This window comes from Leopardus geoffroyi, chromosome D4 (assembly GCF_018350155.1).
Source record: "Leopardus geoffroyi isolate Oge1 chromosome D4, O.geoffroyi_Oge1_pat1.0, whole genome shotgun sequence".
Classification (NCBI taxonomy): domain Eukaryota; kingdom Metazoa; phylum Chordata; class Mammalia; order Carnivora; family Felidae; genus Leopardus; species Leopardus geoffroyi.
The window spans coordinates 4,454,581-4,482,301 of NC_059342.1; the positions used below are offsets into that span (position 1 = coordinate 4,454,581).

Genomic DNA, 27,721 nt, shown 5'->3' on the forward strand with positions numbered 1-27,721 from the left:
CAGACCACCTCCGACCTGGAGAGTGCCTTCTACACATTCCAGCAACATCGTTTAGTTTCTAAATGAGACTAAAGTTTCTTGGGAAAGCATGTGGGAAGCCACTTTTGGGGGGGGGGGGTTGAGATGCATTTGTTAACTTTACTGGAGAGGAGTCAGATACATGGATATCTGTTGGTGATAAAGGGGAACATTTTGAAGAGTAGATTAGAAAGGAGGACTTTCTTGTTACTGGAAAGTATCTGCTTCGACCACTGACTATTTGAAGAGCATTCTTTTCCCGGACAAATGTAATCATTTACTTAGCAGGGGAACAAGAAAGCCTTTGTATTTAAATAGGAAAGTCACCAAGGACACCCATTATTTTTGACATCAAAACTGAGCGATGAGGCAGGAAATATCCAGATTATCATGATGACAGGGAAGATGTGATCCAATATGTTCGTTTGCTTGAAGGAGGCAGGACAACATTAGAATTCAGCAGCGTGGCTGGACAGGATTTAGAATTTAGAATTTATTTATAAACAGTGGCTTTCCTGCATCCGGGAGGCAGGTGGAACCGAGTGATGCCACATGACCCAAACTCCGTGTTCCTCTGCTTCCCCACGTGTGAACTGGGTGCTGATCCCGCTGCCCTCAGAGGTTCCAGGGAGTCACTATAGTTTGACTCCCTCAGTACCCGATCCCAGGCTCATCCCTCCAGCCTCCCTGTTTTTTTTTGGATTTGCGAGTGTCCATACTTTCACAGACTTCCTTGGAGGTAGGGTGGCTATTTGACCTGAGTCTGGCCAGAGAGATGGACAAACTCATAGATGTCTCCTGGGTCCTTTCTTCCTGCCTTAAAAATGGGTGTAATCCTGGAACTGTGGCACCTGTCTGGCAAGGAGAGAAGAGGTCAATGTCAGCAACGGCTTACCGGTTCTCTGAGCTTCTCGAGTGTGCAGAAGACAGATCCGGGTTCGCTTAAGCTACGGCTGGGTGAGTATTTTGTGACCTACAGATTTTCATTTGTGTCTGAATAACATGGAAAGCATAACGTAACGTGTCTGGCCTAAAGGAGGCTTCATAAATCAGGGCTTGTTTTACATTTTAAAATATTATATTTAGGGGCGCCTGGGTGGCGCAGTCGGTTAGGCGTCCGACTTCAGCCAGGTCACGATCTCGCGGTCCGTGAGTTCGAGCCCCGCGTCGGGCTCTGGGCTGATGGCTCAGAGCCTGGAGCCTGTTTCCGATTCTGTGTCTCCCTCTCTCTCTGCCCCTCCCCCGTTCATGCTCTGTCTCTCTCTGTCCCAAAAATAAATAAACGTTGAAAAAAAAATATATTATATTTAAATATATTTGAAATACGATTCGGAAAAGTGTCTGATTCCTAATAAAAAAACTGTTAAATAATTCATGCCATATCTAACAAAAACAAGTACAAGCTGACCTACGTAAAGAAAACTATTAAACGCTGAATAATGACATAAAAGGAGACACATAAGTAAAGAGATTGAGCACATTTCTGGACTAAAAGAGCCAATATTATAGAGATGACAGTTATCCTCAAATTAACCAATAAAGATTATCCCACTTAGTCAAAATTCCAGTGGGTATTTTGAGGGAGTTGAAAAGTTGATTCTCGTTTTCCGTTGGAAGGATAAATATCCCAAAGTAACTGAGTTGGCCTTGAAAAAAAAATAATAAATCTGGTGAATTTATTCAAGTCATCCAACCAGATGTCAGAGCTACGCTAATTAAAACAATGTGGCAGCACTGAAAGACAAATCGATCAATGAAATGGCGTTGAAATTCTAGAAATAGATTCTCATATAAATATAAAACCATATATGATAAATGATAAATGTGCTCATTTACATCAAAGAGCATATCAGTCAGCGTTGAGCCCAGGAAATAGGTCGCTTTAGGTATGTTGGACAGAAGGTGATTTAAAATAGGGAATTAGATATTTTCTTTTTTTTTTTTTAATTTTTTAAATATTTCTTTTTGAGACAGAGAGAGAGAGACAGAGACAGAGCACGAGGAGGGGAGGGGCAGAGAGAGAGGGAGACACAGAATCGGAAGCAGGCTCCAGGCTCTGAGCTGTCAGCACAGAGCCTGGCGCGACCCACAAACTGTGAAATCATGACCTGACCCTGAGATCATGACCTGAGCCGAAACTGGACACTTGACGAATTGAGCCACCCAGGGGCCCCAAGGGAATCAGATATTTATTTTCACCGCCATTGGGAGCACAGGAGCACATCCTAGGCTGGATCTCCTGAAGTGACTCAGCCTACATAGAACGGATTCAATGAGGGGCCTCTGGATCTAACCTAGACATTGTTGCTGAAGCTATGCCAGAAATAAGAAATAACAGCCTCTCACATTCAGGGAATTGGACCATGGGGTCCAAGGCTGTGGTCTGGGCATAGAAGTCCCATTAAGAAGCTGTCCCTACTACCGTTGCTTCTTGACCTCCAGGAAGCTGGCAGATGGACACTGGAGCACCAAGCCAGGAAGCTTCATGTTTTTGGAGTCCATTTGCCAGTGGCAAGGTTCAAGAGACTTGGGAAGACAGTTCACTCCTTCCTTCCCGAATCTCTCGCGAGTACATGTGAATGATGCTAGAACATTTCTTCCAGAACCTCAGTTTCAGGGGAGTCTGGAAGTGTTTCCTCTAGCTTTCAGTGTCCCCAAGTAGAAGCCAGATAACATGAAGGTTGAGAGAATTGATCCAAAGCGTCTGCTCGTAAGGGAAAAGAGCATCACATCGGGGTCATTGGTCAGGTCCCCACCGCGCCCCAAACATAAAAACATTCCCAAGTGATCACCGCATTCCAAACATAAAAATATTTCCTTGCGATTGAAGACTGAAGTGTTGATGGATGCCTGGGTGGCTCAGTTAGTTAAGCGTCTGACTCTGGATTTAGGCTCAGGTCATGATCTCACAGTTCATGGGATCGAGCCCCTAGTTGGGCTCTGTGCTGACAGCATGGAGCCTGCTTGGGATTCTCTCTCTCTCCCTCTCTGCCCCTCCCCTGCTTGTGCTCATATGCTCTCTCTTTCTCTCTCTCTCAAAATAAATAAATGAATTTTTAAAAAGATTTAAGTGTTGAAATTACACATAAAATGACTAAAAGACCTATGGGAGAACAGATCTATCATTTTGGGGCCAGGTGTAACATGAAATCCACAGGCTATAGAAGAGAAGATAAATATATTTAACTGAGTAAAAATCACGCTGCTCTGGTTTGCTAACAGATAACTTACACCAAGTTAAAAGACAAACAGGGGGAAATAGCTATCATTTTTATTCTGGACAAAGGGTTAATATTTTTAATCTGTTAGAGTTCTTACAAATCCACAGAAAAAGATCAACAGCCAATAGTGAAATAGGCAAAGGACAGGAATGACTAGTTTTTTTTTAAACCCTCAAGTGCAGATCCCTTTGAAGCATATGGAAACATGAGTAGCTTCGTTAATAATAAATACATGAAATTACAATGAGAATTTTTTACTTCGCCAACTGGCAACGTGCCGGAGAGTGATAACATCTACAGTTGGCAGGAGTGGTATGGAAATGGGGTGCAAATGGCTGTAAACTCTAAAAGTGAGTCTGGCTGTGTGCGTCAGATGTTGACAGTCCCTGCCTTTTAACCTGCAACACGCTTCCTAGAATTTGTCTTGCGGAACAACGCTACCCTTCTCAGAATCTGCCCCACAGAAATACTCACGCAAGTGAGCGAAGACGCATCTGGCAGGCTCGTTGACAGAGTGTTACCTGGACGGGGGAAGCCTGGCCACAGCTCTCAGTGCCCATCCAGGGGCCATTACTCAAATAAATGATGATGCATCCACTCAATGGGTTACTAGGCAGCAGTTAAAAAGAAGCAGGTCTAGGGGCTCCTGGGGGACTCAGTCGCTCTTAGTTTCGGCTCAGGTCGTGATCTCACGGTGTCATGGGTTCGAGCCCCACATCGGGCTCCTCCGTGCTGACGGTGCAGAGGCTGCTTGGGATTCTCTGTCTCCCTCCCCCTCCGCCCCTCCCCCACTCACGCTGTCTCTGTCTCTCTCAGAATAACTAAATAGACTTAACAATAATAATAATAAAAACAAGCAGCTCTATTTCTATGGACATTGAAAGATGGCAACAATATAGCAAGTCGGAAATAGATCTAAGTAGGAACACGATCCCCTTGTTTCTAAAGACAAAAATGTGGACTGTATATGCAGCAGGTCTGGAGACGTGCAACCCCAGTTGCTTGGGTGGGTGGGGGCGGTCACCTCGGGGCTACAGGAGTAGAGCTTCCTGTGGGCAGAACGTTCATATTTTACCACCTGTACGTCTTCGAGGTTTAACATCACGAAAAGACTTGAAGATCCATAAAGAACGAAACCCCCAATTCAGCCATGGAACCTAGAAGCATGGCGTCTAGGTGACTGACACCCCCGTTAAAGTCAAAAGGTGCTTGGAGCTCACTTGATAGATGTGGAAATTAGGACTCGCACTTCTGTTGCTCCCAAGGCCACTTGGAAGGAATTGCATTATTCCTGAGGCCACGATTTCCGAACTCTAAAGCCAGAAGCAAAGATTGCCCTGGCATTTTAAGGTTGCATGGCACCTTATCTTATCTTGGCTTGCTGCTTGCCTGTGCGAGCTGTGGTAATTGGCCTATTGCGGTAATTTCCTGAATACAATCGTAGATGTTACAATGCTTCAAAATTTCCTACAAAATTTTGTACTTGAACCTACATTTTCAACCCAGCCTCTTTTGTAAATCTATCCTTTGGTTCTTTGTAACAGATGATTCAGTACCCAAGATGCTTTAGTTAAAAAAAAAAAAAAAAAATCGTTTCTTTCAAACTTGTCAGAATGGCCGAATCCTGGGTGTGAACGGAGGCAAGAGTCTGTGATTGAGAGTGTGCGTCCCCAGCCTGCCGTGCGACCTTGGGCAAATCACTTGACGTCTCTGGGCCTCGGTTGCTCCATATGTAAGTTCGATGTGAGCGCCTATTACCTTGAATAAGACAATATTGTGGTAATTTTTGCCCAATTATGCGGTCAGTAAAGCATTGGACAAGCCTGACCTGATTAACAGGTTACGGAGAGCCTTCTAGCTGTCGGGGGATGAGTGGATGGCCCAGGGAGAAAATGGCAGCCTCTGAAACCCGTCCCATTCCATCCTCGCTGACTGGGCCCCAGCCAGCTGCCCCTCCGCGTGACCCTGGCCCAACCTGCCCGTTCTGCACACAGGACGATGCTGCTTCACGAAGCTTCTCTGCCTTGGCGGCTTCTCTGCACACTCAGGGGAGAAGCCACATGCTAACCGTGGTCCGTGGGGGTCTACGAAGCCCACCCACTTCTGTGTCTTCGTCTCACACCTCTCTTCTTGTCCCCAAGGTGCCACAAACAGCTAATCTTCCTTCAGTTTTGTTTTGTTTTGTTTCTTACTATGTTACTCTCTCTCCCACCCCAGGGCCTTTGCCTATGCTGTTTCCGCTACCCAATGTTTGGTCCGGCCTTCTTTCTCTTTCATTAGATCCAGCTTCAGTATCATCCCCAATAAGAGACGGGGGTGTGCAGCCCACATCCTTTCCCGTTTGTACTTCTTGGGGTGGTAGCACCCCAAATTCCCTCTGTGGAAGCATCCCTCCCACACTCCACGGAGCTCACACGGGGAAGCCACGCCAGGTCCAACAAATAGAAAGCTGTGAAAGTCTTTCCTTTAGTTTTCCCTGGGGAAGAGCCCTTCAGGCCTCCTAGCAATGGGGTGGGAATAGTGGCACCGTGGCCACACAGGCGGAGCGCTGAGGAATAAATGTGACCTTGTGCCCAGGCGTCCAGTAGCTCCTCACACACCCACACCTTCCTGTAACTGATCCCGAGCCTCCTGGCACCTGCACATGGAAACTGAGCCCCTTTCGACGGATGTGACATCGGCAGGCCCCTGTGGGGCGGCCGCCTCCGCTCCGCAAGGCCAGCCCCTCTCAACGTTCAGTTTGCCCTCAGCCTCCAGTGGCTGGTTCCTCTCCCGCCCCCTTTGTCCTTCTTGCCGTTTCCCTGGAGGTGGAGAGAGGAGAAGAGACGACTTAAGGAGAATGACGGCCCATCGCCACATCCAGCCACGGGTTGGTCCCCCAGAAGCGCTCGGTCTTCTCGTCTCGGGAGGTGACCACAACCTTTTCCCGCTGTCCTCAGACCTCCTCCCTCATCCCCTCCCTGCTCAGACCCAGGAAGTGACCTCATGTGCTCCAGTCTCCAGAGGAAAGACCAATAACCACCCTCCATTTCCGGCCACTTCCTGCAAGCCAGGAACACCAACTCTGCTTAATCTACGTGGGAAGGATTTTACTGAAAGGATGTTGAGTAGCTCACAGGTTCTACAGCGAGACTGCAGGGCAACAGTTCGTCTTAGAGGAGCCAAAACCAATGCCTGGTCAAGGGACAGAGCCGGCGCCGACTCTGGGCACAGACACTGCTGTTTCCATCACTAACCCTTCCGGTCCTGGATCTCGGACACTTCTGCTGAAATCACAGACGATGTGTCATTACCACGCCCACCAGAATGCTGTCGCTATAGTACCTGCTTTTTTTTTTTTTTTTAATTTTTTTTACATTTATTTATTTTTGAGACAGAGAGAGAGCATGAACAGGGGAGGGTCAGAGAGAGGGAGACATAGAATCTGAAGCAGGCTCCAGGCTCCGAGCTGTCAGCACAGAGCCCGACGCGGGGCTCGAACTCACGGACCGGGAGATCATGACCTGAGCCGAAGTCGGTCACCCAACCGACTGAGCCACCCAGGCGCCCCAGTACCTGCTTCTTTTTATGACTGGTTTACAACCAAGAACGGAGGATGGGGTTGGGGGGGGGGGTAGGGAAACTACTGCATTAAATTTTTTTTAAATCTTTATTGTGTATTTTTGAAAGAAAGAGACGGAGCATACGTAGAGGAGGCTTAGAGAGAGAGGGAGACACCGGATCTGGAGCCGGCTCCAGGCTCTGAGCTGTCAGTGCGTATCCTGACACAGGGCTCGAAGTCATGGACCACGAGATCATGGCCTGAGCCGAAGTCAGGTGTTTAGCCGACTGAGCCACCCGGGCGCCCCAAGTATCCAATGGTTTTGGCTTCAGGAATGGGAGTCCTCATTCTCCATCAGAAGACAGTGGATGCCTGAAGCCTAGGAATGAGGTCCTGATGCCAAGTGGCCAAAAACGAATCGACAGTGTCCACCCTCCACCCCACTGTCTGCTCAACACACACATACGCTTCTGCAAAAATGTCCCTGTCTAACATAGTGCAAATCTCGCTCATAAAACAAAGCCCGTTCGAGAGCTGTCCAGAATCTTCTCTTTTCTGAGAACCAGGATCTCTGTATCATGACCATTTGTCCCTTGTTGCTAAAACGATCACCTCTCCACATTTTGTAATCTAAGGACCCGATAGCAGTCATAGCTCAATAAAACGGAAAGACAAAAGTTCTTCTTAATGATGTAGAAGAAAAAAGGGAGAGATTATTTCAGATGATTTTCCTTCTACTTGAAGCGGTGAGGACTGAAATACAGGGAGCTTTTGTGGCTGTTGTTTTGTCACTGTCCTGTAGCTCTACCAAGCAAGTCTAGCAAGTAGCACCTTAAATTCTTGTTCCCTCTGTCTCCTAACATCCCTCAGTTAACCTTTCTGCTGTGGGCTGAGTATGGATGAGGAGCCATAAAGAGGTGGTTTTGACTGGCAGAGTCTAGTTCACGTGCCTGAGCCCCAGCTACAGGAGGCTAGAAAATAAATACATGAGTTTTCAACGTCTGTGACAGGAGGCAGACTCTGTTGTCCAAGAGAGGAAGAGGTTTCGCTGCCGTGTGACCATGAAGAATGGCAAATACTCACCCTGTCCCCCATATGTACTCAGTTACTAATTCTACCTATAGAAGGTCCAGAATCAATTTCCTACTTAATTCTACCTCCTAAACCTCTCTCTTCTTAACAGCGTTTCTGACATACAATTCACCTGCCATAAAATCTACCCATTTAAAGTGCACGATTCAGGGCTCCCGGGTGGCTTAGGCGGCTGAGCAACCAGCTCTCGGTTTCAGCTCAGGTCGTGATCTCTCGGTTTGTGAGTTCAAGCCTCGCGTGGGGCTCTGCGCTGACAATGCAGAGCCTACTTGGGATTTTCTCTCCTCTCTCTGCCCCGCCCCAGCTCGTGCTGTCTCTGTCTCTCTCAAAATAAATAAATAAATAAATAAATAAATAAATAAATAAATAAATTGTACACTTCAGTGTTTTTTGGCATATTACATGATGAATGTTTGTAAACTGGGGTAAAACACATAACATAATAAGACTTGCCATTTTAACCATGTTAAGTATACCATTCAGTAGCATTAATTACATTCATAATGCCATCCAACCATCACCCCCATTTCCGAACAGAATCTCTGTCATCATAAGTGATAACGCTCTTTTTCCCCTTCCCTTAGCTCCTGATCACCTCTCCTCTACTTTCTGTGTCTATGAATTTCCCTATCCCAGAGATTTCTTATAAGGAGAATCATACAATATCTGTCTTTTTGTGTCTGGCTGGTTTTTGTGTCTCATTTAGTGTAGGCCACCCATGGTAGAGTGTGCCTCAGAACTTCATTCATTTATGGCTGAATAATATTCCACTGCGTGGAGAGATCCCATTTTGTTCATCCGTTCATCTGTGGTTGGACACTTGAGTTGCCCCACCTTTTGGTTATTGTGAACACTGCATACACATATTTGTTGGGGTCCCAGCTCTCAGTTCCTTGGGTATACGCCTAAGAGTGCAAATGCTCGTTCATATGGTAATTCAATGTTTAGCTATTAAGGATAGCTAAAATGTGAGAAACGCAGCAAATTGTTTTCCATTAAGGCTGCACCATTTTATGTTTCCACCAGCAATGTGCAAAGGTTCCAATATCTCCACATCCTAGCCGACATCCTTGTCATTTTCCATTTTTTTTGTGTGCTAGCCTTCCCATTAGGCGTGAAGTGATACCTCATTGTGGTTTTGATTAGCATTTCCCTAATGATTAGTGATATTGAGCACCTCTTCATGTATGTATCCATGTGTATATCTTCTTTGAAGAAATATTTTATTCAAGTCCTCTGGCCATTTTTTAAATTAAGTTGTTTGTCTTTTTGTTGTTGAGTTGTAAGAATTCTTTGTATTTTGTGGATACTGGGCCATTGTCAGACATACGGTTTTCAAATTATTTTCTCCATTATGTGGGTTGCTTTCTCATTATCTTAATGTCCTTTGATGCCCAGAAATTTTAAAATGTGTTGAAGGGCAAGTTGTCTATTTTTTCACGGTTGTTACTGTTGCTTTTGGTGTTATATCTAGGAATTCATTGCCAAATCCAAGATCTTAAAGATTTACCCCTCTGCTTTTTCTAAGAGTTTTATGATCTTAGCTCTTACATTTAGAACACTGATCCATTTTTAGTTAAGTTTTGTTTAATTTTGTATATGGTGTGAAGTAGACGGTCTAACTTCATTCTTTTGTACCATCTGTTGAAAAACTATCCTTTCCCCATTAAATGCACTTGGCTCCCTTGCAAAACCCAATTGGCCAGCGATGTATGAGCTCATTTCAGAACTGTCAATTCTGTCCTCCTGGTCTTATGTCTATTCTCATGAGTATCACATTGTTTTGATTACTATAGCTTTTGTATTAAATTTTAAAACCAGGCAATGTGAATTCTCTAACTTTGGTCTTCTGTTTTCAAGACTGCTTTGGCTATTTGAGGTCCCTTGTAATTCCATATAAATTTGAAGATTGGATTTTTTAGTTCTGCGAAAAAAAGAGCCATTGGAATTTTGGTAACAAGCATTGAATCTGTAGATCTGTTTGGTTAGTATCTTTATACTATTAAGTCTTTGTATCCATGAGCATGAGATGCCTTTCCATTTACGTACGTCTTAATTTCTTTCAGCAGTGTTTTGTAATTTTCAGTGTTCAAATGTTTCACATCCTAGGTTATATTTATTTTCAGGTATTTATTTTTGGAGATGCTATTGTTCCTTAATTGCTTTTCAATGTCCTTTTCTGATTATTTATTGTGGGTGTGTAAAAATACAACTGATTTTTGTATGTTGATCTTGCTCCCTGGAGCTTTGTTGAATTCGTTTATTACTTCCAGTAGCCTTTTTTTTTTTTTTTTTTTTTTTTGGTGGATTCTCTGGGGTTTTCTCTATGTAGACTAATATCTGCAAACAGAGGTATTTCACCTCCTCTTTTCCAGTTTGGACACGTTTTGTTTCTTTGTTTTATTTAATGGCTCTGGATAGGACAATGCTGAGTAACAGTGGTGAAAGTGGGCACCCCTGCTTCATTTCTGATCTTAGGGGGTGGTTTTAAGTCTTTCTTTTATGATATTAGCTGTGGGTTTTTCATAAATGCCCTTTATCATGTTGAGGAAATTCCTTCTATTCCTAGCTTCCTGAGAATTATTTTTTAATCATGAAAGTATGTTGGATATTGTCAAATGACTATTCTGCATCAAATGAGATGGTCATATGGATTTTTTCTTTCATTGCATTAATGGGATATGTTACATTGATTGATTTTCTTATGTTATATCACCCTTGCATTCCTGGTATAATCCTACTGGTCACGGAATATAATCTTTTGAATGTGCTGCCGGACTCAGTTTGCTAATGTTTTGTTGAGGCTTTTGCATTTCTATTCATAAAGGATATTGGTCTGAAATTTTCTTTCCTGATGACGTCTTTATCTAGCTTTGGAACCAGGATAATGCTAGTCTCATAGAATGAGTTAAGAAGTGTTCCTTCATCTTTATTTGAAAAGTTTGAGAATGGGATTAATGCTTCTTTGAATATTAGTGGAATTCACCAGTGACGCCATCTTGTCCGGGACTTTTCTTTGTTGGAAGGTGTTTGATTACTGTTTCAATCTCCACTTATTGTAGGCCTGTTGAGATTTTCTATTTCCTTTTAAGTCAGTTTAGGTAATTTGTGTTTCTGGGTATTGGTCCATTTTATCTGTATTATCTGATTTGTTGTTATACAATTGCTCATAGAATCCTTTTATGATCCTTCTTATTTTTCTATGGTCAGTAGTAATGTCCCCATTTTCATTTCCAATTTTAGTTATTTACATATTCTCTCTTTTTTCCTTTGTCAGTCTAGCTAAAGTTTGTCAATTCTGTTGGTCTTTTCAAAGAACCAACTTTTGGCTTTTGGGTTCATTGATTTTTTCTATATATTTTCTATTTTATTTATCTTTGCTATTAATGTTATTATTTCCTTCCTCTTATTATTTTTAAGTTTAATTCACTGTTTCCACCCCATCCCCATGTCCCAAGGATGCAAATTAGGTTATTGTTCTGAGATCTTTCTTTTTTTTTTTAAAGATTCATTTTTAAGTAATCTCCACAATGAACATGGGGTTCAAGCTCATAACCCCAAGATTAATAGCTCTATGCTCTCCCAACGGAGTGAGCCAGACGCCCCAGATCTTTCTTATTTTTTTAATTTTTTAACAGCTATAAATTTCTCTCTGAGCCCTGTGTTTGATGCATATCCCATAAGTTTGGGCACATTGTGTTTTCATTTCACTTGCCTCTAATTATCTAATTTCCTTTGCGATTTCTTTGACCCATTGGCGGTATCAGAATGTTTTGTTTAATTTCCACATATTTGTGAATTCTCCAGTTTTCCTTCTCATTGATTTCTAGCTTCATTTCACCGCTGTTGAAGATGCTTTATATGATTTCAAGATTTTAAAATGTATTGATACCTGTTAGTGTCATATAGTCTACCCTAGAGAATATTCCATGTGTCCTTGAGAAGAACACGTATCCTTTTGTTGTTAGGTTGAGTGTTCTCCGTACCAGCTAGTTTACAGGGGTTGGGTCTAGCTCGCTTATAGTGTTGTTCAGGCCTCTGTATCCTTATTCGTCTTTTGTCTAATATTCTATCCATTACCAAAAGTAGAGTATGGAAGTCTCCAAATACTATTGTGGCACTGTTTATCGCCTCAACTCTGTCAATACCAAAGAGCTCTTGAATCCATCCTTCCCCCCAAACTTGTTCCTGTTCCGCCCTAAAGGCATCTGACTGGCCTCATCCTTACTCTGATTTAATGTGTTCTCCACACAGCAGCCAGAGTGGTCTTTTTGAAATCAAACACTCATCCCAACCCTTCCCACCCTAACACCATTTTCCCTAGCTCTCCATGGGACTCAGAAGAAATGCAAAATCTTTAGCGTCGTTTCAAAGCCCACCATGACTTGGCCTTGCTTCCTATCTCTAGTTTCGTCTTCTTCCTTCCTTCCTTCCTTCCTTACGCTGCCTTCTTACTCCCAGTTCCAGACATGATGAGTGTTTCGTGCTTCCACTTGCACCACTCCCGCTCTAACCTTCTGACCTTTGCTGTAATTTTTTGGTGCTGCCGGGGACTGCCCCTCATTCGGCACCTCCACCTCTCGTAGAGAATTCCTGTCGATCACTTGAGTGTCAGTTAAGCTAGTAAATCCTCCAGGAAGCATGTGCTCACTTCCTTATGCAAAATCAGGTGCCCCTTCCCCCTTTTTTTCCAGAATTCCACCCATGTGCTTTGACATGTATCACAGTACTTAATACCGCATATTGGGATTACTTCTTGGTGTGTTGGTCTACACCACTAGAGCCTCTAGCATTGTGCCTGGCACAGAATAGCTGTGTTGGGAGAGTCAAGCCACATATGATCGTGAATATCTGCGTGTTCTTATTGGCTATGGCAAGAATACAAGACCTTGGCCACTGTTTATCTGGGCCACTTACAGTGAGTAATCCTGAGAGATGAGGTAGCATTTCCTCCCAGATAAAGAGCAGGTCTCTTTTCACTTACTGGAATAGCGATGACTCTCCTAAGCTCTGTGTGTTCCTGTTTTGTAACACAACTCACGGCACATACAGGCATCCATTCTGGACCCACTGTGTTGGCCTTGTGGAATTGGGGGCAGGGGTATAGGAAACCCATGTACACCTGCCGCTTTTGCCATCGATAATGAAGTCTGTTATCTCTGATCCAGGAATCTCATGTCTTCTGTTAGCATGCACACAAAATGCCAACAGGCTAACTCATTAGCTAAAATAGAATCCTAGACTCTTCGCTGACCTTGACAACACGAAGAGATAGTGATTAGCTTTCAGAACAAGACCTGAAATTGACACCTGTATTAGTTTGCTAGGGCTGTTTTAACAAAGCATTACACACTGGGGGCTTATACAACAGAAACTTATTTCCCCACAGTTCTGGAGGCTAGATAGATGAGATGAAGGCGTTGGAAGGTTTGAAATCTTCTGAGGCTTTGGGGGAAAATATGTTCCAGGCCTCCCTCCTTGGCTTGCAGACGGCCATCCCCTTCCTGTGTCTTCACATCACTTCCCTCTGTACACATCTGTGTCCAGATTTCTTCTTCGTATAAGGACCGCAGTCATACTGGAATAGGGCCCACCTTAATGACCTCATTATAACTTCAGTACCTCTGTTAAGACCCTATCTCCAAATACGGTCACATTCCGACACTGACATATGAATTTGGGGAGGAACGCAATTCTGCCCATAAAAGCACCATAAACAAAAGCAGAATACAGACGTTCATCAGGTTTTACAGCATAACCCTCCCCCCCTTTTTTGTTGTATGTAATGAATCATCAACAAAAAATAATGATAAAACGAAACTTCAAGAGGTCAGAGCTATTTTGGAAAGATACAAACTTGATTTTTCCCTAGGCATTTCAAAACTTGTCCTTAAATCCTTGAAACTTGGCACTTTCTTCAAGTGGTTACACTAATAAGTCATTTTGACCATCTGAAACTGTATTTTGGAGCTAAGATTATTTCTGACGTTACACTAAAGCAATTATTATTTTTTTTTTAATTTTTTTTTCAACGTTTATTTATTTTTGGGACAGAGAGAGACAGAGCATGAACGGGGGAGGGGCAGAGAGAGAGGGAGACACAGAATCGGAAACAGGCTCCAGGCTCCGAGCCATCAGCCCAGAGCCTGACGCGGGGCTCGAACTCACAGACCGCGAGATCGTGACCTGGCTGAAGTCGGACGCTTAACCGACTGCGCCACCCAGGTGCCCCTAAAGCAATTATTTATTACACATATTAATTTAAAATTGTCTATGAAATTAAAGCATAGGAATAAAGAACACTTTGTGTTGGTAGATATTTATCTAGCCAAGAGAAACAATAGAATTAAAACATTACAAGTAATCACAACGTGACGACAGTCTACATTGACCTGGGATTTTTGCTTTTAGCTTGTAATATCTCATGTCTTCTTTTATTATTTATTATTAATTATGATTTGTTATTGTGTGGAATTCAACATCAGCCTTTGATGTTAAATAGAGATTTCAAGTGAATGAGCTTTGAGGAATACAAGTAAAGAATACAACAGCTAAAATAACTCAGAATTTTTGTTCCCCAAGTACAAACAAAACAGTTGGCATAGAGAAAATATTTCTTTTCCATGGAAACCATCTTTTAGGAAGGCTTTTAATCCCAAAAATATTTGGTTTGTTTGTTTGTTTACCAAAAAATGGGGTTTTGTCTCTGAAGACATCCTATAGAAGAAACAGAGTCTTCTTCTTTTTAATTTTTTTAACATTTGTTTATTTTTGAGAGAGAGAGAGAGAGACAGTGTGAGCGGGGAAGGGACAGGGAGAGAGAGGGAGACACAGAATCCGAAGCAGGTTCCAGGCTCTGAGCCATCAGCACAGAGCCCGACGCGGGGCTCGAACTCACGGACCGCGAGACCATGACCTGAGCGGAAGTCGGACACTTAACTGACTGAGCCACCCAGGCAACCGAACCGCAGTCTTGATCATGTGTAAGATCCAGACATTTCCTTATAGATTGGGCCCATAACTGAATTGCCCCAAAAATGATCATCAAATTTTATTTTTAAAAACACCTCCATAAGAACCACCAGAATTCCTCTCGGGAAGTGGAACTCATTCTTCTACTCCATTCGGTCTTTCCACACACGTTAACTGAATGTCTGCCACGGGTGAAGCCTCATGTGCATGGCTAAGGTTGCGGTGGTGAGCACGGTGTATACGTTTCTGTGAGGAAGTTTTGCCCTTTCTCCTAATTTTCTTTATCTAATGAATTGTATCAGTATGGACTTGCAGATACGTATTTTATTCTCTTCAACCCTCTCAACATTTATTTTCTGGCTTGTTTTGCTCCACCCTCTGCCAGTAGAGCTCCTTCAGGTTGGTTCCTGTGTCCTTCTGATAAGCCTAATTCTTTTTTTTAATCTTTTTCAAGATTCATTTGGAACCTTTTAGCCACCAGGGGCTTTGTTGTGGCTTCATTTTACACAGCATTTTTAACCTTCTTTAAAAAACAATGTCACTTTGTTTAAAAAGGTTTAAAACATTTTTTTTTTAATTTTGTTTATTTTTGAGAGAGAGACAGAGCATGAACAGGGGAGGGACGGAGAGAGGGAGACACTGAATCCGAAGCAGGCTCCAGGCTCTGAGCCGTCAGCACAGAGCCCGACGCGGGGTTTGAACTCACAAACCGTGAGGTCGTGACCTGAGCCAAAGTCGGATGCTTAACCAACTGAGCCACCCAGGCGCCCCTAAAATGATTTTCTGAGATAACATGGACTACTTTTACACATAATGAACTTCACTTGTTTAAATGGTATCGTTTGAAACATTTTGACGGTGGACGCATCCGTGAGACCATCCCTGCCTTCAAATTAAGAAACGTGTATACCAGCCCCAGAAGTTCTCTGTGCCCCTACCTGCCCTCGCCCCGTATCCAGTGAGAAATACCAGGCTACTCTCTGTTGCTGCACATTCATTCATATTTTCTAAAATTTATGTAAAGAAAACCACACCACTTTCTTTCTGGCTTCTTTCATCAGCATCATTATTTTGAGATCGAGCCATGTTGTTGTGCGTATCAATAGCTCATTCCTTGTCCTGCTGGGTAGTGTTACTCTGCCTTGTGTGTTAAATCATTCACCTGCTGACGGACGTATGGGCTGTTGCCTGGTTTGGGTTATTACTGATGTTCTTTTGTAGGCTTCTGTGTGGACAGGAAGATGTTAGTAAGGGTGATGGGGAAGGTAGAGAGATTGGGATTATATATGTTCCTTTGTTCACTAAACATTTTAGAAAGAGGATGTCTGAGCCAGGGGCACCCCTGAGTGGAGTTTGAGGCGTGCACTTAGATGAAGATAGTTTGAGAAGTAATCCCTGGAACAGGAGTGAGGGCCCGGGGTGACGTATACAGGAAAGAAGGTAAAGTCAATATAAGGTGCTTTGCTGGGGTTGCCACTTTAAGCAAGGAACCTTGATTCTTTTTTTTCTTTTTTTTTAATGTTTATTTTTGTTTTGTGTGTGGTTTTTTTTTTTATTTTTTCAATGTTTTATTTATTTTTGAGGCAGAAAGTGACAGAGCATGAGCAGGGAAGGGGCAGAGAGAGAGAGGAAGACACAGAATCTGAAGCAGGCCTCAGGGTCTGAGCCGTCAGCACAGAGCCCGACGCGGGGCTCGAACTCACAAACCATGAGATCATGACCTGCGCCGAAGTCGGACGCTTAACCGACTGAGCCCCCCAAGCACCTCTGTTTGTCTATTTTTGAAAAAGAGAGCGAGAGAGAGCTGGGGAGGGGCAGGAAGAACAGGAGACAGAGGATCCCAAATGGGCTCTGTGTTGACTGCAGACAGCCCAACGTGGGGCTCAAACTCGCGAATCATGAGATCATGACCTGAGCCAAAGTCAGACGCTTAACTGGCTGAGCACCCCCCCCCCCACCCCCGCCAGGTGCCCTAGGAAGCTTGGTTCTTAACGGACATTTCATGAAGCCAGAATTATCCACCTGAAGGGCAGGAGGCGGGAATGTCTAGCCACCAGATCCTACTCCTTATCGTTCAAGGGTTTTCCCTGGAGGAATTACTCCATGCTTCTGGGCCGTGCCTGTGCAAGAACCTAGCAAACACCACTCAATTCTAGTTATGAAATAGAGAAGTAAAAAAAAAAAAAAAAAAAAAAAAGAGCATCTGGCTGATTATGCATGGCATATGGTGTGAGTACATTGGGCACCCTCTGAAAAGCATCATAAATCCAAAAGTACTATTTTACTTATATCCTGAAAACTGCAAAAATACCTCACCCATCCTAAGCATATGGGCAATATAGAAAGATTTAGAATGGAAATGAAATGTTAACACTGCATAAGAGCAATGAGTAAACTGATTTCATCATCTTCCCGCCTGGGAACTTCCGCATGCTGTGCCCTCCAAGCCTGTAATCGGTGCTATGTGTGTGGTTTCTCGTGTATCCTGGGTACAGACTTACTCCTGGTCACCGATTTGTGGAAGACTTACTCAGCGATGCTTATGGAGAAGAATTTGTTAAGCGACGTCGTCTTCAGAGCGATAAAGGGATTCAGTTACCGTGTCAGTACCACACTTTTAATTTTTCCAACTGACACACAGAAAAACAAAATCATACCCTCAGGAAAATGAAGTGTAGTTTGACCTTATGAGCTTTGTAAACTAAACATGAAATACAGGTAAAAAGCCAAGAGACTATAAGACAGAACGCGAAAGTGGTAAAACAGGAAGAAGATGGGTCGATGATTAAAAATCACAGGATAATCGTGTCAGTTTCCTAAGGTTCCCACAACAAATCACCACGGACATGGTGGCTCACACAACAGAAATTCATCCTCCCACAATTTAGGAGGCCAGGAGTCTGAAATCAAGAGCTCCTGGTGCCGCGCTCCCTCGGGAGGCTCTAAGGGAGGACCCGTCCTGCCTCTTGAGCTCCTGGTGGCTGTCACTGGTCCTCCGAGTCCCTTCAGTGTCTACCCCCATCTCCTCCATCCTCACTTTGCCTTCTCTTCTGTGCCTCAGTCTCCCCTCTTCTGTCTTAAACCACCCTCTGCCTTTCTCCTGGGACCCTTCTGATTGGGTTTCGGGTCCACACAGATGATCCCGGATGATCTTCTCATCCCAACGTGCTTAATGACATCTGCAAAGACTCTTTTTCCAAATAAAGTGACATTCATAGGTTCTGGGGATTAAGATATAAGCATATCTTCGTGGAGTCACCATTCAACCCAGTACAGTCATTGTTTGAAAAAAGCCATAAAATACGCATATCCTGGACAAGTCTGATCAGGAAAAAAAAAAAAAAAGAAGGCACAACCAAAGAACAATAGGGTAAGAAAAGTGTGTAATTATAGGTTATAGATACGGAGGATATTTAAAATTACAGGTGGGGGCTCAGTCGGTTAAGTGTCTGACTCTTGACTTCGGCTCAGGTCATGATCTCATGGTTCGTGAGATCGAGCCCCACGTTGGGCTCTGCACTGGTAGTGTGGAGCCTGCTTGGGCTTCTCTCTCTCTTCCTCTCTCTACCCCTCCCCTGCTCTCTGTCTCTCTCTCTTTCCCTCTCTCTTATAAATAAATAAATAAACTTAAAAAATTCTCTTTGAAATAAAATAAAATTACAGGATAAGAAAATGCACGGCTGTGTACTGATACATTTAAAAAGTTAAAGAATACTGACAGTTTTCTAAAATGCTCAAGTTTGCCAAATTTGGCTCAAAAAGTCTTAGTATAACTAAGTAGACCATGCGTTAAAAGAACATTTGATATGGTAGTCAAATATCTTCTAGAGCAGATAGTTGAATGGTTTTATAGACGAGTTCTACCAAAGCTTCAAAGAACAGAAAAATTTTATCCTCTATTTCCAATACAAAAAAAAAAAAAAAAAGATTGTGTTCATTTTCTTGAGCTGCCATCACAAAATAACACAGGCTCGTTGGCTTACCAACCAGAAGTTTATTTTCTCATCATTCTAGAAGTGAGAAGTCCAAGATCAAACCTCCAAAAAAAAATTCAGTTCCTGGTGAGACCTGGCTGGCAGATAACCTCTTTCTTCCTTGTCTTCACTTGGCTTTTTCTCTGTGGGTACATGCAGAAACTGAGAGAGAAAGTTCTAGTGTCTCTTCCTCTTCTTATAAGGACACCAGTCCTATCCCACTGGAAACCGCCCCCTTATACCTCATGTAAGCCCAATTACCTCCTTAAAGGCCCTGTCTCCAGATATAGTCACATGGAGGGGCCTTCAACATATAAATTTGGGGGGGTGGGACACAGTTCACTTTTTTTATGTTTATTTATTTTCGGGGGGGGAGGGGCAGAGAAAGAGGGAGACACAGAATCCAAAGCAGGTTCCAACCTCTGTGCTGACAGCTCAGTTTCAGACCCGTGACCCGCAAGATCATGACCTGAGCCGAACTCGTACGCTCAACCGACCGAGCCACCCGGGTGCCCCCCAAACAGTTCACTTTTTAACAAAGATAAAAAATTAAATAACTGAGTTTATGACAGCAGCATAAATCTGATATCAAAACAGGAAAAGAACGTCAGAAATAAAATTCTGTAAGTCAGTGCTGCTTGCCTGTCAGCGTAGATGGAAGTCCTTAGAATATAAAAAAAAGGAATTAACAGAAGGAGCGGGGAACGTTTCAAAAATAGAAAAATGCCAGTCAATGTTTTCAATACAGACGCTATTCAAAGCCAAAATCTTATTATCTTCAATTCGACACTAATGATAAGAGAATAGGTGTGCTTTGGAAAAATTAGTCGTAGCAGGAAGCAGCTTAAGCCTGCAAGGGATGGTAAGGGCTGGCAGCAACATCGGCCGTGCTCTGATGAAAGTCAGACACAAAACTGGCCTGTTCCTACTCCTCCTCAACATTATGCTGGAGATTTGAGCCAACGCAATAACCAACCGGAGCAGGTGTGAGCATCGGCGAGGAAGACCTAACAATATGACTTTTCCTGTGACGTGATTTCCGCCTAAGAAAAAGTGCACTGACAGATAAACTATTAGTTTCAATAGGTTACTTCAAGCAGATTGTCAGACACAAGATAAATACACACAATCAATAGCGTGATTGCCTAGGTGGCAATAATCCATGACAGAGCCGTAGAAGAAAAACATGATCAACCGTTAGCAAAATTTTAATATCCGCAAGAATCAACCTAACACAGTAAGGGAAAGATCTACGCAGAGAAAGCTGTGAAATATTACCGAGTGAGCTAGAAGACAATTTAATAAGTGAGAAAGTTCATTCCCAAAGTTCATTTCTGAGTGCAATGAATAACAATCACGATCTCAACCAATGTTTTCTTGGAAATTGACTATCTGATTCTAAAATTCATATGGAACCATAAATGTGCATGAACACCCAAAATACTGGTAAACAGAGAGATGGGGATTCTATACAGGTGTAAAAATATTACAAATTTGCTGCACCAGACACTGTTGGTCTATCTGATGTCCGTTCTCTCTTCTTATTTAATAAGACCATCCTAAATTTATTTGGAGTGGTAGTATTTTCCATTTCCCAATCTCCTCCGCTCTTGAAGTGGCCCTGTGACATAGTTTTGGTCAATCGGATTTAAGTAAAGTTTGCCACGTGAGGCTTTGGGGAGAAGTATAGTTTTCCTGACAAAGAGGGACACATTCAGATTAGATACTGACAGAGTTTGTCCCTTTGCCTTGTCCCCTCCACCTTTATTCTGTCTACGATATGGGGTTCCTCAGCCAGCTGGCAGCCATGAGGGCCAAAACCTCAGGTGACAAGTGGCCGCGTCAGCAGCAAGAATGATTCTGGGTCACGGATGCCATCTTGGATTTGCCGTGCGTGACCTGGACCGTCCAGCTCTGGCATTTTCATTCCATGAGAATAATGAACTCCAGTTAAGCCGCTGTTAATCAGAATTTTGTAACACGCAGTCAAACGCAGTGCTAACGGATACAAAACACAAGGAGCTATTAATATTGACAGAGGGATAGACAAATCCATCTGCCGAAGAAAATACGAAATCCTAAGTCAGACCCATAGAAGTTTGGGATTTTGCATAATATAACTACAAACTGCATGTCAAACTGAGGGGAAAAAAGCAACGGGCTTAAGAATAAATTGTAACTGGCTACCCATGAGAAAAAATTGAGATATTTACCAGATACGAGTGCAAAAGAAAAGAGGCTGTGAGTGGTAGGGAGACTTGACATCCTGGCTCGCTCAGGACAGTCCTATCTTGCTCTTGTTGGTGACGTGGGAATATCAGCAGCTCTCCATGTCAGCTCTCCATGTCAGGCCATACAGGTGACCTGTACGGCCACCCTCAGGTGTGAAAAGAGATTGAGCCGCTACTGAGCACTGCCTGGTCCAGGGCTCATATGCGCCTGGTGCCAGGCGCATAAACCCCGATATGGCTTTTGATTAGTTACAGACACAAGCTGCTTACCGGCAGGGGGAGGGGCCTGAATATCCCTACTCTCTCTGTAGGGCGGGGGGCTAGAATCATTAATATCACATCTGCTTCTAGACGTAGGGCCCCGCAAGACTGAGGGAGCACCGAGGACATTTTGAGAAAATACAGAATCAAAACGAATTTCCAAACCAAAATACTAAAGCACATTAGGAAATCGAATAATGGACCCAACAAAAATTTCGAAAATAATTTAATCCCTGTGAAATTACTTTTTTTTTAGTAGACCCTTTAAATAATTTTAAAAAGTATGTCAGAATCCTTAAAGATATAAATGAAACAGTAGTATCTATCGAAAAGGAACAAGACATTGTAAAACACAAAGCCAGGAATGAAACAGTAAGTCTTTAAATTAATTAGAAATCTGGGAAACAAGATATATAGTCTTCTTAAAAAGTAGTAGACTTTATTTTTTTTTTTAAATGTTTTTTTTTTTTTTCAACGTTTATTTATTTTGGGGGGACAGAGAGAGACAGAGCATGAACGGGGGAGGGGCAGAGAGAGAGGGAAACACAGAATCGGAAACAGGCTCCAGGCTCTAAGCTATCAGCCCAGAGCCTGACGCGGGGCTCGAACTCACAGACCGCGAGATCGTGACCTGGCTGAAGTCGGACGCTTAACCGACTGCGCCACCCAGGCGCCCCTAGACTTTATTTTTTATATGAAAAAATTTTTTTTAATGTTTATTTATTTTTTTTTTTAATTTTTTTTTCAACATTTATTTATTTTTGGGACAGAGAGAGACAGAGCATGAACGGGGGAGGGGCAGAGAGAGAGGGAGACGCAGAATCGGAAACAGGCTCCAGGCTCTGAGCCATCAGCCCGGAGCCTGACGCGGGGCTCGACCTCACGGACCGTGAGATCGTGACCTGGCTGAAGTCGGACGCTTAACCGACTGCGCCACCCAGGCGCCCCGATGTTTATTTATTTTTGAGAGAGAGAGAGTATGAGCAGGGGAGGAGCAGCGAGAGAGGGAGGCACAGAATCTGAAGCAGGCTCCGGGCTCTGAGCTGTCAGCACAGAGCCCGACGAGGGGCTCGAACCCACGAACTGTGAGATCATGACCTGAGCCAAAATCAGACGCTCAACCAACTAAGCCACCCAGGCACCCCTAGACTTTATTTTTTAGAGAATATTGAGGTTTACAGAAAAAAGGAGTAGAAAGTACCCAAACATCTCACACACCTATTACCTTCTGTCCACCCTGTTATTGAAGTCTTGCATTAGTGTGGTACATTTGCTACAACTGAACTAACACATACATATTAGTTGAAGTCTCTAGTTTATATTAGGTTTCACTCTTCGTGTTGTACATTTTGTGGGTTTTGACAAATGTATAATGTCATCTGTGTACCATCACAGTACCTTACAGAACAGTTTCACTGCCCTAAAAATCAGATCTGTAATTTGGAATACAGGAAGAACTTGAATAGGAAACATCTTACACTGAACACATAGGAAAGTGGTAAATTAGAGATAACAGTAGAGAATTCATTCTGTATACCCAACAGAGAGACAAGTATTTTCAGTACACAAAAAGAAAGTTAAGGAACATCGATGTGACATTGAATGGTCCAGCTTACACCTCTAGGAAGGAGCTCCACGCGAAGGGAGTCAAAGCAATGGGGAAGAAGAATTAATATTTGAAAACTTAAAGTCTAAGAATTTCCCAGAAACTGAGGAAAGACCTGGGTGCTTAGCCCAGAAGGTGCACTGAGCACCAAGTGGCATAAACGAAATGAACACCACCTAGATACAGAGTGAAATCTAAAGCTTCAGGGATGTAAAGATGAATGTCTAAAACTATTGGAAAAAAAACCAAAGACTGCTTACAAGGGAATAGTGCTTAGGCTAAAAACAGTTGACAGGCTAGATGTCAGAAAATAATGAAATAATGTCTTCGAACGGGCGAAAGACGCGTCAAGGCAAAATGAAGACACAGTCAGAACTGCAGGCATCTCTCAGAGATGTTGCAGGCTTGGGTCTGGACCACCACCGCGAAATGTCTCTTGAGGCTTCTTCTTTGGCAAATGCGTTCTTTAGAAGTGTGCCGTGTGACTTCCAAATACTGGGGACTGTCCAGATTTCCTTTTGCTATCATTTACTGGTTTAATTCCAATGTGGTCTGAGAAGGGCCCCGGAGGTGTGCTATCCGGTGGATGTCCATGTGTGTCCTACCTTTGGGTAGAGTCTGTGTAAGGGTGAGTTAGATCTGGTCGATTAATAGCGCTGCGCTAATCGTCTATGTCCTTAATGATTTTCTGCTCAGTCTGTCAAGTGTCGAAGAAGGAGTGTTGTCATCCGCAACTCACAGTAGAACATTCCTTCTTTCTTTCTGTCAGTTCTGCCTCCCGTGTTCTGATGGTCCGTTGTCGGGTTCGTGCCCGTTTAGGATTGCCATGTTGTTTTGGAGAATTGACCCCTTTATAACTATGTCATGCCCCTCTCTCACCCTGATAATTCTGTCTGGTTTTTCTGAAATTCCCTTCCATGAGCGTTAGTGAGGTATCACTTTCCCCGTTCTTGACTTCTCATTTCTCTATGTAAACAGCTCAAGAGGGGGCATCTGGGGGGCTTAGTCGGTTAAGCATCCGACTCTTGGTTTTGGCTCAGGTCATGATCTCACGGTTCGTGGGATTGAGCCCCACCTTGGGCTCTGTGGTGTCAGCATGCAGCCTGCTTGGGATTCTCTCTCTCCCTCTCTCTCTGTCCCTTCCCTGCTCTCTGTCTTTCTCTCAATAAATCAATAGACGTTAAATGGCACAGAGTTGTTTTTTCTGTCATCTCTAACACTTTCTGTCTTCTAACTAGTGTACTTACCCCATCCTCATTTAAGGTGGTGGCGACATAGTTGAATTAATATCCATCACTTTGTTGCATTACATTTGCTGGTTCTGTTGTTCATGCCCCCACTTTCTTCTCTATTTTTATTTTTAATTCTTATTTATTTATTTATTTATTTATTTTTGAGAGAGAGAGCATGCAAGTGAGCACGGGGCACAGAGAGAAAGGAAGAGAGAGAGTGTGGAGCCCAAAGCGGGGCTCGAGCTCACCCGTCGTGGGGCTCAAGCTCAGGAACTGTCAGATCATGACCCGCACCAAAGTTGATGCTTAACCGACTGAGCCACCCAGGCACCCCTCTTCTCTGGTTTTAACTGAGCTTTTTACATAATCCCATTTTCTCTCCTCTCTTAGCACATCAGTTATAGCTTGTAATTAATTAATTAATTAATTTATTTATTTTTAGAGGTGGCCCCACAGTTAACAATATACATTTAAAACTAAGGTAAGTCTACCTTCAGTAATGCTGTTCCCCTTCACGGGTACACAAGGACCTCCCAACGGAGGATTTCCAATTGCTTCCTCCCTTCCCCTGTGACACTGAGGCTGTTCCCTTCACTTAGCCAGGTGCTGTGACAACCCAGGACTTTACACAGTTTTCTCTTAGATCCATTAGGAATCATAAATACAAACAAAGTTACGTTACTGTCATTCATTCTTTTCTGATGCACTTCCACTCTTTATTTACATTCAGCCTTCCGAATATAAGAATTATATCATTTTCTTCTGCCTGAAGAACTTCCTATAGTATTTTTTGCAGGGCCAGTTGAGTAGTGATGAGCTTTCTCTTTCTCCTGCAAAGTCTTTAACTCTGGTTCAATTTGAAGGCTCGTTTCACTGGGTATAAAATTCTGGGCTGGTGGGCACTTTCTTGTGGCATCTGGAATATTTCACTGCTCCCAATTCCGGGTTCTGATGAGAAGGGTTTTATCTTCTGTGAAATAATTCTTATCCTTGCTTCTCTGCAGGTGAGATGTATCTTTCTTCTGGATTTTTTCACGGTTTCCCTGTCTTTGGTTTTCTAGGTTTGAATAGGACACTCCCAGGTGCGGTTTTATTCATATTTATCGTACCTGGTGTTGTTTGAACGTTTTGCATCTGTGGTTTGGTGTCTGTCATCAATTTTGGAAGGAGTGTTGACAATGACTACTCTTGGCAATTACTACTTTATACGTTTCTTCTGCACTGTGCTTTCTTCCCCCTTTCTGGATTCCAAATCCACATTTATTATACCTTCCGATATTATCCTGAAGTTCTTCGGTTTTATTATTGTCTTAATTCTTTCTTCCCTTTGCTTTTCAGTTTGTGGAGTTTCGATTAACCTGTCTTCACTGAGCATGACTCTGTCCTCGCCGCACTAAGTAAGCCCTTCGGCGACGTTCTTCATTTCTGTCGGGGTAATTTTTTTTTATTGATAACACTTCATTTTGATACTTTCTTAGTTTCATCTCTCTGCTTGCATTACCCACCTGCCCTTACATGGTGTCTGTTTTTCCATCAGAGCCCTTGACATATGAATCATACTCTTTTTAATCCTGTGTGATCATTTCAATTTCTAGGTCATATCTGAGTCTGGCCCTGACACTTGCTTGGTCTCCTCACACTGTGTTTTTATTTCCTCTTGGCTTGCCTTCTGATATTCCGTGAGAAGCCTCGCACGCTGTGTTGTGCAATAGGAATGAAGGTAGGTGGGCTCTAGCACGAGGAATTGTGTTAATCCAGGCGAAAGTTGAATAGTGTTTGGTGTTTGCTGTGACTGTTGGTGCCAGAGGCTTCAGATTCCTCTAGTGTCCTTGTTTTTATCTCCCCTGCTCACTTTGGGCTTCACTAAGTACTCTTTCTCAGAGAGATTCCACATCTCACAGCACTTTCCATTGGAGCCCACTGGTGTACTGGAGTCCTGCTGGTGTGCTGGTGGTGTATCTGTGTGTGCGTGTGCGTGTGCATGTATACGTGTGTGGTGGTGTGTGTGTGTGTGTGTATATATGTATGTATATATGTGGATATGTGTGTGGTATGTGTGCATATGTTTAGGGGTGTGGGGGTCTATGTCTGTGGTATGTGTATGTATAGGTGTGTGTGTGAGTGTGTGTGCACAAGTTGTGACGTGTGACTAGCGTGTGTGTGAGTATTCTACAGTCGCCTGCTTGAACCTCGGTCTAAGTTGGCCTGTGTCTCCGTGCGGTGACCCTCACCGGGGTCTCCCCCACGGACCAGCTGTCTTGTCTCCCGGTCCCGCTTCCTTGCCTGGCCGCCACACCCCTCGCCTGTCCCCTGAAGTGCTACCCTCGCTGTGGAGGGGCAGGAGGGCTGCAGGGGCTGCAGGGAAGGAGAAAAAGGCCAGGCAGAGGCTCCGTGAAGTCTTGCCCCGGAACAGGCTGGGGCGTCTTTCCCCGTGAGGGCTCCTCCCTCCCTGCCCTCAGCACAGGGACATCCTGTTCCCGTGAGAAAGACGAGGACCTGCTGGGCTTCCTGCGGGGGAGCCCTTGAAAGTGGGCCCTGAGGCCGCAGCCCCCCACACTTCTCGCTCAGCCCACGTGCCCCCTGGGGACTCATCACACCTTCCATCTGGGTTTTCTCACCATTGTTGGGCTCCTGCGGCTCCCGAGTCAGGAGCAGGATCTGGGCTGTGACACTCACACCTGCCTCTTCCCAGATTGGGGGGGGGGGCCACCCTGCCACCTCAAATCTCTGACGGGCCCAAGCTTTTCCTCGTCGTGAGGATGAACGTGTGGGTCTCCAAGCCTTCCCGTAAATAATGTCCACGCACTATTATTTTTTATCATCCTACCACTCTTTCACGATGAAAACTGGAAAACACTTCTTAAATTAGAAAAGCCTAATGACCCTTCAGACGCCCCCCTCCTCAAGGTACGTCCTGCTTTCTGGAACCGTCTCCCCCGGGGCCGGTCCTGCCGCAGCCCGTCCCACGGCCCACCGTGCGCCAGGGTACACAGAGGCTGCTTACGGCAGTGTCCAGGGAGCAGACTCATGCCCGATGGACATCACCGTGAGAAAGACCCCAGCTTCAACCATTATCAGTATTCCTGCCAGGGCGCCTGGGCGGCTCCTTAGGTTGAGCTCAGGTCATGACCTCACGGTTCACGAGTTCCAGCCCCACATCGAGCTCTGTGCTGACCAGGTGGAGTCTGCTTGGGATTCTCCTTCTCTTCCTCTCTCTCTGCCCCTCCCCCCCCCCCAAAATAAATAAATAAACTTAAAAAACATCATTACTTTTTAGGTATTATGCAATTTTGATTTGAATACCTCTTGGAGACGGAATTTGTTTTCTCGTATGATAGAAAACTAAACATTTTCAATGCTTGAGTTTTTCTGGTTGCTAATTTTCTTGTATTTCTCCTCAATGCATATTGGTTTGAAACTGTTATCCGAATTATTTCTGCTTCACAGAATTTTTTTTAAAGTTTTATTTAGGGCTTTATATATAATCAGTAAGTATTTCATAAGCAATTCAAGATAAACTGTATTCTCCCCCCCACCCCCGCACCCCCTGGCATGGTGTTTAGATCGATTCGA

The 27,721-nt window shown here is 43.8% G+C and overlaps 1 long non-coding RNA gene across 1 annotated transcript; it reads left to right on the top strand.

The window, feature by feature from the left end:
- Positions 1 to 451: 451 nt before the first annotated feature.
- Positions 452 to 27,304, top strand: LOC123593102. Its single transcript, XR_006710122.1, has 3 exons — positions 452 to 975; positions 25,487 to 25,868; positions 27,056 to 27,304. It is a non-coding gene; the product is annotated as an uncharacterized LOC123593102 (long non-coding RNA).
- The last annotated feature ends 417 nt before the right edge of the window (positions 27,305 to 27,721 follow it).